Genomic DNA, 11776 nt, shown 5'->3' with positions numbered 1-11776 from the left:
ATGGATGGACCTTAAGTCATGACATCATAAGGAAGGAAACCTGTCACCTTTACCTGGAAAACACAAGAGATTCTGCAGGTGCAGGAAATCCAGAGTAATATATGCAAAATGCTGGAGGAACTCAGCAGGACAGGCAGCATCTATGGAGAGGAATGAAGAGTCAATGTTTCAGGCTGAGAGCCTTCATTAGGACTGGAAAGGAATGAGGAAGAAGACTGATTAAGAAGGTGATTGGTTGAAAAGAATGGGTAAGAGTGGAGCTAGAATGGGGAATGAAAGACGAGAGAAGAGAGAGAGAGGACAGAAATTTCTGAACATTGAAGGAATCGATGTTTATGCCTCTAGGTGAGATCAAGGCCAATTAGGGATGGACCAAATTATTGCTGGAAATATCCACATCCGTAAAAGAATAAATAAAAAGAAACTTCTGCCAGCAATGAACAGAGAACAGCAACGTCCCATGGAAATCCTGTCAGCCACACTGTAGTGAACCGCCCTGGGAGAGAACCTCTGAACTTCAAGAGAAGTGCAGGACAGTTTGATACCTGAGATTCCCTCTGATTAAAATTGGTTTAATCGCATAATGTTAAAAGTGCATTATGCAATTGAATTTCTCAGCTAATCTGATGAGTAATAATGGTCAGGATACAGTACATAAAGAAGTTACTTGCAAACACTTATCAGAATTTTTGTATTCAAATTGAAGGGCAAAACCTTTCCTATCCATATACCTGTCCAAAATATTGTTCATGTATTTGCCTCCAACAATGTAACACTTCCTCAAGGATGAGCTCACCAGAATTAAATTTCAGCAAAGCACGTACAGGAGCGAGATATACCAACTGGTAGAGTGGTGTCACAGCAACAACCTTGCACTCAGTGTCAGTAAGACCAAAGAACTGATTGTAGACTTCAGAAAGGGTAAGATGAGGGAACACATACCAATCTTCATAGCGGGATCAGAAGTGGAGAGAGTGAGTAATTTCAAATTCCTGGGTATCAACATCTCTGAGGATCTAACCTGGTACCAACATATCAACGCAGCTATAAAGAAAGCAAGACAGTGGCTATACTTCAACAGGAGTCTGAGGAGATTTGGTATGTCACCTTGAATACTTGAAAGATTCTACAGATGTACTATTGAAACCATTCCAACTAGCTGGTATTGGGGGGGGGTGGGGGGGCTACTGCACAGGATCAAAGAAAGCTGCAGAGAGTTGTTAAATTAGTCAGCTCCATCATGGGCACTAGCCTCCGTAGTATCCAGGACATCTCCAAGTATCAGTGCCTCTAAAACGTGACATCCATCATTAAGGACCCACACCCGCCAGTCAGAATCAGAATCTGGTTTATTATCACCGGCATGTGACTTGAAATTTGTTAACTTAGCAGCAGCAGTACAATGCAATACATAATCTAGCAGAGTGAAAAAAATAATAATAAAGAAAATTTTAAACTAACAATAAATAAACAAGTAAATCAATTATATTAGATTAGATTAGATTATGAAGACACGCAGTCCTCTTTTATTGTCATTTAGTTATGCAAGCATTAAGAAATGATACAATGTTCCTCCAGAATGATATCACAGAAACACAAGACAAACCAAGACTAAAAAAACTGACAAAAACCACATAATTATAACATATAGTTACAACAGTACAAAGCAATACCGTAATTTGATTAAAAAAAACAGACCCTGGGCACGGTAAAAAAAAGTCTCAAAAACTCTCAAAAGTCCCGTCATCTCACGTAGACGGTGGAAGGAAGAGAAACTCTCCCTGCCATGAGCTTCCAGCGCTGCAAACTTGCCGATGCAGCACCCTGGAAGCACCCGACCACAGCTGACTGGAGTCCATCCGAAAACTCCAAGCCTATGACCTGCCCTCCGAGACCGAGCACTGAGCACCACCTCTGCCGAGCGCTTCGACCCCAGCCCCGGCAACAGGCAATAGGCAAAGCAGAGGATTTGGGGCCTTCCCCTCTGGAGATTCTCAATCGCACAGTAGCAGCGGCAGCGAAGCGGGCATTTCTGAAGTTTCTTCAGATGTTCCTCCGTGCTTCTCACGTCTGTCTCCATCAAATCAGGATTGTGCACGGCCCCTACCTAACAAATACGATATCATTTCGGAGCAGCCGCACGCACTGCATCGCACCGCCATCTTCTCCTCCCCTCTTATATGTTGAATAGATTAAAAAATATGCAAAAACAAATAGTGTATATTAAAAAAAAAGTGAGGTAGTGACCGAAGCTTCAAAGTCCATTTAGGAATCGGATGGCAGAGGGGAAGAAGCTGTTCTTGAATCGCTGAGTGTGTGCCTTCAGGCCTCTGTACCTCCTACCTGATGGTAACAGTGAGAAAAGGGCATGTCCTGGGTGCTGGAGGTCCTTAATAATGGACACTGCCTTTCTGAGACACCACTCCCTAAAGATGTCCTGGGTATTTTGTAGGCTATTACCCAAGATGGAGCTGACTAGATTTATGACCTTCTGCAGCTTCTTTTGGTCCTGTGCCCTCCATACGAGACAGTGATGCAGCCTGTCAGAATGCTCTCCACGGAACAACTATAGAAGTTTTTGAGTGTATTTGTTGACATGCCAAATCTCTTCAAACTCCTAATAAAGTATAGCCACTGTCTTGCCTTCTTTATAAATACATCAATATGTTGGGACCAGGTTAGATCCTCAGAGATGGAACTGAACTGAACTGCAGTTGCGCCTGAACTGGAGGGGAACTAACATCCTTGCGGGAAGGTTTGCTAGTGCTGCTCCGGGGGGTTTAAACTAGATTTGCAGGGGAAGGGGAACCAGAGTGTTAGAGCAGATAGTGAGGTGGAGGAGGAGAAAGGTCATGCGAGAACTGCAAGTATAGTGCATGGAGTAAAGCCAGATCTAGCATATAAAGAGGCTTTGAGGAAGGAGAAGCAGAATAAAGGGTGTAAAGGTAGTAAGGTAGAAGGGCTAAAGTGTGTGTACCTCAATGCAAGAAGCATCAGGAACAAAGGTGATGAACTGAGAGCTTGGATACATACATGGAATTATGATGTAGTGACCATTACAGAGACTTGGCTGGCACCAGGGTAGGAATGAATTCTCAATATTCCTGGATTTCAGTGCTTTAAAAGGGATAGAGGGGGCGGAAAAAGGGGAGGAAGGGTGGCATTACTGGTCAGGGATACTATTACAGCTACAGAAAGGGTGGGTAATGTAGCAGGATCCTCTTTTGAGTCAGTATGAGTGGAAGTCAGGAACAGAAAGGGAGCAGTTACTCTATTGGGGGTATTCTATAGGCCCCCTGGTAGCAGCAGAGATACCAAGAAGCAGGTTGGGAGGCAGATTTTGGAAAGGTGCAAAAATAACAGGGTTGTTATCATGGGTGACTTTAACTTCCCTAATATTGATTGGCATCTGATTAGTTCCAATGGTTTAGACGGGACAAAGTTTGTTAAGTGTGTCCAGGACAGATTCCTGTCACAGTATTCTGCAGGGTTCTGAGTTGGATGATCAGCCATGATCATACTGAATGGCGGTGCAGGCTCGAAGGGCCGAATGGCCTACTCCTGCACCTATTTTCTATGTTTCTATGTTTCTATGTTTCTATGTATGTTGACAGGCCAACTAGGGGGAATGCCATACTAGATCTAATACTGTATTAGGTAACGAACCGGGTCAGGTCACAGATCTCTCAGAGAGTTAACATCTGGGGGACAGTGACCACTGCTCCCTGGCCTTTAGCATTATCATGGAAAAGGATAGAATCAGAGAGAACAGGAAATTTTTTAATTGGGGAAGGGAAAATTTTGAGACTATAAGGCTAGAACTTGCGATGTGAATCGGCATGATGTTTTTTGCAGGGAACTGTACTAAGGACATGTGGTCGATGTTCAGGGATCTCTTGCAGGATGTTAGGGATAAATTTGTCCCAATGAGGAAGATAAAGAATGGTAGGGTGAAGGAACCATGGGTGACAAGTGAGGTGGAAAATCTAGTCAGGTGGAAGAAGGCAGCATACATGAGGTTTAGGAAGCAAGGATCAGATGGGTCTATTGAGGAATATAGGGAAGCAAGAAAGGATCTTAAGGAGGGGCTGAGAAGAGCAAGAAGGGGGCATGAGAAGGCCTTGGCGAGTAGGGTAAAGGAAAACCCCAAGGCATTCTTCAATTATGTGAAGAACAAAAGGATGACAGGAGTGAAGGTAGGACCGATTAGAGATAAAGGTGGGAAGATGTGCCTGGAGGCTGTGGAAGTGAGTGAAGTCCTCAATGATTACTTCTCTTCGGTATTCGCCATTGAGAGGGAACTTGATGACGGTGAGGACAATATGAGTGAGGTTGATGTTCTGGAGCATGTTGCTATTAAGGGAGACGAGGTGTTGGAGTTGTTAAAATACATTAGGACGGATAAGTCCCCGGGGCCTGACGGAATATTCCCCAGGCTGCTCCATGAGGTGAGGGAAGAGATTGCTGAGCCTCTGGCTAAGATCTTCATGTACTCGTTGTCCACGGGAATGGTACCGGAGGATTGGAGGGAGGCAAATGTTGTCCCCTTGTTCAAAAAAGGTAGTAGGGATAGTCTGGGTAATTATAGACTAGTGAGCCTTATGTCTGTGGTGGGAAAGCTGTTAGAAAAGATTCTTAGAGATTGGATCTATGAGCATTTAGAGAATCATGGTCTGATCAGGGACAGTCAGCATGGCTTTGTGAAGGGCAGATCGTGTCTAACAAGCCTGATAGAGTTCTTTGAGGAGGTGACCAGGCATATGGATGAGGGTAGTGCAGTGGATGTGATCTACATGGATTTTAGTAAGGCATTTGACAAGGTTCCACAAGGTAGGCTTATTCAGGAAGTCAGAAGGCATGGGATCCAAGGAAGTTTGGCCAGGTGGATTCAGAATTGGCTGCCTACAGAAAGCAGAGGGTCGTGGTGGAGGGAGTGCATTCGGATTGGAGGATTGTGACTAGTGGTGTCCCACAAGGATTGGTTCTGGTACCTCTGCTTTTCGTGATTTTTATTAACGACCTGGATGTAGTGGTAGAAAGGTGGGTTGGCAAGTTTGCAGAAGACACAAAGGTTGGTGGTGTTGTGGATAGTGCAGAGGATTGTCAAAGATTGCAGAGAGACATTGATAGGATGCAGAAGTGGGCTGAGAAGTGGCAGATGGAGTTCAACCCGGAGAAGTGTGAGGTGGTACACTTTGGAAGGACGAACTCCAAGGCAGAGTACAAAGTAAATGGCAGGATGCTTGGTAGTGTGGAGAAGCAGAGGGATCTGGGGGTACATGTGTACAGATCCCTGAAAGTTGCCTCACAGTTAGATAGGGTAGTTAAGAAAGCTTATGGGGTGTTAGCTTTCATAAGTCGAGGGATGGAGTTTAAGAGTCGCGAGCTAGTGATGCAGCTCTATAAAACTCTGGTTAGGCCACACTTGGAGTACGATGTCCAGTTCTGGTCGCCTCACTATAGGAAGGATGTGGAAGCATTGGAAAGGGTACAGAGGAGATTTACCAGGATGCTGCCTGGTTTAGAGAATATGCATTATGATCAGAGATTGAGGGAGCTAGGGCTTTACTCTTTGGAGAGAAGGAGGATGAGAGGAGACATGATAGAGGTATACAAGATATTAAGAGGAATAGATAGAGTGGAAAGCCAGCACCTCTTCCCCAGAGCACCGCTGCTCAATACAAGAGGACATGGCTTCAAGGTAAGGGGTGGGAAGTTCAAGGGGGATATTAGAGGAAGGTTTTTTACTCAGAGAGTGGTTGGTGTGTGGAATGCACTGCCTGAGTCAGTGGTGGAGGCAGATACACTAGTGAAGTTTAAGAGACTATTAGACAGGTATATGGGGGAATTTAAAGTGGGGGGTTATATGGGAGGCAGGGTTTGAGGGTCGGCACAACATTGTTGGCCGAAGGGCCTGTACTGTGCTGTACTATTCTATGTTCTATGTTCTATGTACATCTTGACACCAGGAACTTGAAGCTGCTCAATCTCTCCACTTCTGATCCCACTATGAGGATTCCTTCATCTTACCCTTGCTGAAGTCCACAATCAGCTCTTCCGTCTTACTGATGTTGAGTGCCAGGTTGTTGCTGCAGCACCACTCCACTAGTTGGCATATCTCACTGCTGTACGCCCTCTCGTCACCACCTGAGATTCTGCCCACGATGCCTTGTTCTCATGCTACCATCAGGAAGGAGGTTCAGAAGCCTAAAGCCACACACTCAATGACTTAGGAACAGCTTCTTCCCCTCTGCCTTCTGATTGCTGAATGGTCAGTGAACCCATGAACACTATCTCATTGCTTTTCTTTTCTTCGTGCACTACTTAGTTAATTTTACTATTTAATATACATATATATACTTACTGTAATTTACAGTTTTTTCTCTATATTATCATGTATTGCATTGTACTGCTGCCGCAAAGTTAATAAATTTCACAACATACGACAGTGATATTAAATCTGATTCTGACAACGGTACCAAGGAAGATGCCTTACCTCTGCAAAAACTGTAAGTACATGCAGAACATTGCAAATGCGGCTGCTTATTTGATTCACTAGTTGACTCGGTAAACTATATTTCCATTGATACATTTTTCACCCAGCAAACTTTTTAAAAACTCATGCCCCATTTAAAATGTCATCAACAAAACACATTTTATTAAGGACCTCTTTTCTTAATTTATGAAGGAATTGCCAGGGGCAACACATTACTGTACTCAGTCCATCAGTTGATTTAACACACATTAAGATGAAATGACACCCAATAAATCTACCAATAAAGTGTCACTGAATGCAGAAAAAGCAGTTTCAAGTAGATGTTCATCAGAAATTGTGTCTGGAATACCGAAAATTACAAACCCACTTCTTAATAACTAATTGCTTTTGTACAATCATATATGTTATGGTTTTTCATTTAGTCAATGGGATTGATTTTCCTCTGCAAATTTAGCTCTCCGTTTGTGCTATTCTTCTGCAGTGACAGAAAACAGCAACTTGCATTGCATTACATGGACGCCACACCACGCAAACAGTTCACTGGCCCCTCTGCTCGTGTTCCCCAAGAGCATCCTTTCAATATATTCCTGTCACCTTTCTCACTTATGTATCCATCTAACTTCCCCTACGTGTATTTGTGCAGTTTATCCTAATCATCTCTGAAAATTGTAATATCATAGTTTAAACACAAGAGCTTCTGTAGATGCTGGAAATTCAGGACAACACACATAAAATGTCAGAGGAACTCAGCCCGTTGTCACTTTATTCCTCTCCACAGATGCTGCCTGGCCTCCTGAATTCCTCTAGCGCTTTGTATGTGTTACTTAGAAACTCAGCTGGTCAGGTAGCATCTATGGAGGGGAATGAACAGTTGACATTTCAGGCAAAGACGTTTCAGAAGTTCTGATGAAAGGTCTCGGCTCAGAAAGTTGACTGAGTTCCTCCAGCCTTTTCCGAATGTAGTTCTATATTTACTCCATTATCTCAAATCTGCAAATTCCACCCCCCCACCAAATGCTTTAAATTATTCCCATTAATTCATATGGAAAGAATTTTGATGTTGAAATTTATCCAGTGATTTCCATTGTTTCTTCTTTCCCTGCAACATGACTCAGCATATGTGGCTCACTGGGGGGCAGAAGGGCTCCAGCCTCTCGCCCCGGTGGTCATTCGACACACAATGTGGATCGGGAAAATGTCATCAGACCCTTCAGTCACAGTAAACAGTGCTTCGAAACAAATTCCGTCTGCACATCACACACTTACACTGTCCAGAAGGAAGGTTAGAAACCATCAGACTGCTTTCCCATTCTGAAGCCACGAAAGATTTAGTTTTCTTGTATATAAGCTGGACTGGAATTATGATGCAGTGCTGGAGTAGTGACACATCACTGGAGAAGCTATCAAGCTCAGTACCTCTCAGGGAGTAAGGCTCCCACATTCTTTAAACAATAGGGTCGCTTTCTCCAGTTTATTCCTCAACCTCAACAGGATATCCGATGACATATTCAGTTGTGGTATGCAGAAGATATGGGAGCAGAATTAGGCCATTCTGCCCATCTAGTCTGCTCTGATACTCAATCATAGTTGATTATTTTCTCAACTCTGTTCTCCTGCTTTCTTGCCATTATTCTTAACTCCTTTAACAATCAAGAAGCTATCAATCTCTATCTTAAATACACTCAATGACTTGACCTCCACAGTCCCCTGTGACAACAAATTCCACAGAATCACCATCCTCATCATAGTTCTGTCAGGCTGTGTCCTCAGATCCTAGACCCTCCTACTAATGGAAGCTTCCTGTCCATGTCCACTCTATACCAGCCTTTTCTTCTCCGAGGATTGTCACCTTGTCGCGGTGGAGAAGCTTGTGTGGTCCTGTGATCCTGAGAGCGATGCTGCCTGGAGCTATGCTCTTGGTTGGGTCACCCATGGCGGTAAGGTCGAGGATGAGGTCCCTGACAGAGAACAATCCAACCAAGACCTCAACGGTGGAACAGGTGGATGAAGTTACTTTGAACTCAATGGCTGTGAAGGCGGATGAAGACTGCAACAAATCCATCAGCTCCAGTCGTCGTGGTTTCCATGCCATTGGAATCAGTTGGTTGATTTGTGAAGTATCGTGTGCTTCTTGGAGTGCAACATCAAGTACACGCTAAACAAATACACGCACAGGCGTCTTCACTCTGTGGCCACTGCTTCAGAACAAAGACCATCATCCTCGACCTCGAAGGATAGCCACGACGACAATGACCATACCAGCCTTTAAGTTTTCAACAAGAACCCATTCTCATTCTCTCTCTATATATATAAATACACATCCTTGTACATCATTCTTGAGATTATTCTTGTGAACCCCCGCTGGACTCTGGACTCTTTCCAGGGCCAGCATACCTTTCTTCTGATACAGGGTTCAAAATTGTTTCCAATATCTCGAATGCAATCTGAAAAATTCTGTGATATTACTGTATGCAAATTAAAACTTTTGTTAGGCTCAGAGCCCTCCTTTGGTCAGAGTCAAGCGTGGATGTGACATCCTAGCTATCTAAGTAGACAAGCCTGGGCTGTACGATATGGAGAGCGAGCTGTTGCCCATGTAGCAAGCTCTCCCTCTCCATAAATCTGATGGACCCCGAGGAACGGCAGAGACTGATGCAGTCTGGTGCCAACAGTGTCACAGGGGTTGCCAGTTGAACACAACGTAGGCCTGCCTTAGCTACTCCAGCTCCAGATTTTTCCCTCAGGGTTTACTCCGGAAGCTTTCCCCGTGAGTGGTATAGCCACAATGCAGTGGAGGTTTGAGATCGGAGTTTTCCTTCTCCTAGATGAGCTGCAAACCATGGCTGGTGAGCCCCATCCGCCCGAAGTGATTGGTTAGGCTGCGTCTGGCCTACTGCATTAAGTTCTGGTTTTCCCACTGTGAGAAAAATATGAGGTGATGCAAAGGGTTCAGGAGAGGTTGACTGAGATACTGCCTGGATTAGAGAGCCTGTGCTACATAGACATTGAGCATACTAGAGTTGGTGTCTCTGGAGTGGTGGAGGCTGAAGATGGGGGGAAGGGATGGTATGATCGAAATTAATAAAATAATAAAAGACATAAATAGAGTAGGTCCCTCACGGCCGCTCCAAATTGATATCGTATTTGTTAAATAGGGGCCGTGCGCGATCCTGATTTGATGGAGACGGACGTGAGAAGCACGGAGGAACATCTGGAGAAACTTCTGATATGCCTGCGTGGCTGCCACTGCTACTGTGTGTTCGAGAATCTCCAGAGGGGAAGGTCCCAGATCCTTGGATTTGCCTATTGCCTGTTGCCGGGGCCGGGGTCGAAGCGCTCGGCAGAGATGGTGCTCGGTGCTCGGTGTCAGAGGGCTGGTCGGAGGCTCGAAGTTTTCAGACGGACTCAGAGTCGGCTGTGGTCAGGTGCTTCCAGGGTGCTGCATCGGCAAGTTTGCGGCGCTGGAAGCTCATGGCAGGGAGAGTTTCTCCCTTCAACCGTCTACATGAGATGATGGGACTTTCAGGAGACTTTGAGACTTTTTTTTACCATGCCCATGGTCTGTTCTTCATCAAATTATGGTATTGCTTTGCACTGTTGTAACTATATGTTATAATTATGTGGTTTTGTCAGTTTTTTTTAGTCTTGGTTTGTCTTGTGTTTCTGGGATATCATTCTGGAGGAACAAATTGTATCATTTCTTTATGCATGCATTACTAAATGACAATAAAAGAGGACTGTGTGTCCTCATAATCTAATCTAAATCTAATCTAGACAGAGAGTATCCATTTCCTAAGGTCAAAATTTCCAGAGGGCATGCACTGAAGTTGAGAAGGGCTAAGTTCAAAGAGATGTGTGTGGTAAGATTTTTTTTGCACAGAGATGCTTGGGATGGTGGTGGAGGCAAGTAGAATAGAAGCATTTAAGAGGCTTTTAGAAGGACAAGTGATTGTGAGAGAATGGAAAGATATGGACCATTGTGCTGGCAGAACAGTATTAGGCATCATTCGCTTCATTAATTTGACATAGCATTGTGGGCTGAAGGTTCTGTTCCTATTGCGTATTGTTCAGTGTTCTCTGTTCTAAGTAGACCACACTTGTTCCCAGGTCAGTGACTACATTTGGCAGGGAGATGTAACGGCTAAAAGTCAAAGTAAAATTTATTATCAAAGTGCATGGATGTTGCCACATTCTACCTCGAGATTCATTTTCTTACACGAAAGTAAAGAAATACAATAAAATTTTACGAAAATCAATACATAAAGACTGACAAAAACACAATGTACAAAAGATAAATTGTACAAATAATAATAAAATTATTATCCGCCAATTTTTCATGAACCCATGAAAACCACCTCATTATTCCGTTCTTTCACGCTATTAATTTATTTTGTAATTTATAGTAATTTTATGTCTGCAGTGCACTGCTGCCACAAAGCAACAAATTGCATATTATATAAGACAATGGTAATAAAGATTACTCTGAATCTGTCCGAAAGAACACCACAAAAGAGGGTCCAGAGGGTCACAAAAATGATTCCAGGAATCATTGCAGAAGTGGTTAACATGAGGGCCTGTACTAACTGGAGGCTAGAAGAATGAAAGGAGATCTTGCTGAAACCTGTTGAATACTGAAAGGCCAAAATAGAGTGTATGTGGAGAGGATATTTCCCATAGTTGGAGAGTCTAGGACCAGAGGGCATAGCCTCGGAAGAGAGGGACATCCCTTTAGAACAGCGATGAGGAGGAATTTGTTTAGCCAGAGGGTGGTGAATCTGTGGAAGTCATTTCCACATATGGCTGTGGAGGCCGAGTTATTGGGAATATATAAAGCGGAGGTTGATATGCTCTTGATTAGTATGGATGACAAAGATTACAGGAAGAATGCAGGGGAATGAGGTTGAGCGTGATTATAAATCAGCCACGATGGAATGGCAGAACCGACCCAATAGACCAAATGGCCGAATTCTCCTCCTATGTCGTATGGCCTTTTGGCCTTACTCCAAGCCATTCTCTCATACACTTCCAGGAAGCCAGTTTAAATTTCACCAAGTCTAAGAATGGAATTCACAAACCTACTACCAGAGGAGATTTTCCTCGAGCTAAGCATGGCTGAAGGTACATCTCGCACCCTATACAAAAATAAATAGACTATTAAAGTCAATCCCAAACCTGTTTATGTGAAATCTGCTCAGGATTAGCATAATTCCCCATTGAATAGTGCAGGTTAAGAGTGCTGAATGAGCATTAAGTCAACTTAACATTACTTTTCCATCTACA

This window comes from Mobula hypostoma, chromosome 8 (genome assembly GCF_963921235.1).
Source record: "Mobula hypostoma chromosome 8, sMobHyp1.1, whole genome shotgun sequence".
NCBI lineage: Eukaryota > Metazoa > Chordata > Chondrichthyes > Myliobatiformes > Myliobatidae > Mobula > Mobula hypostoma.
The sequence above is the reverse complement of the archived record's forward strand: the minus strand, read 5'-3'. Positions refer to the sequence as shown.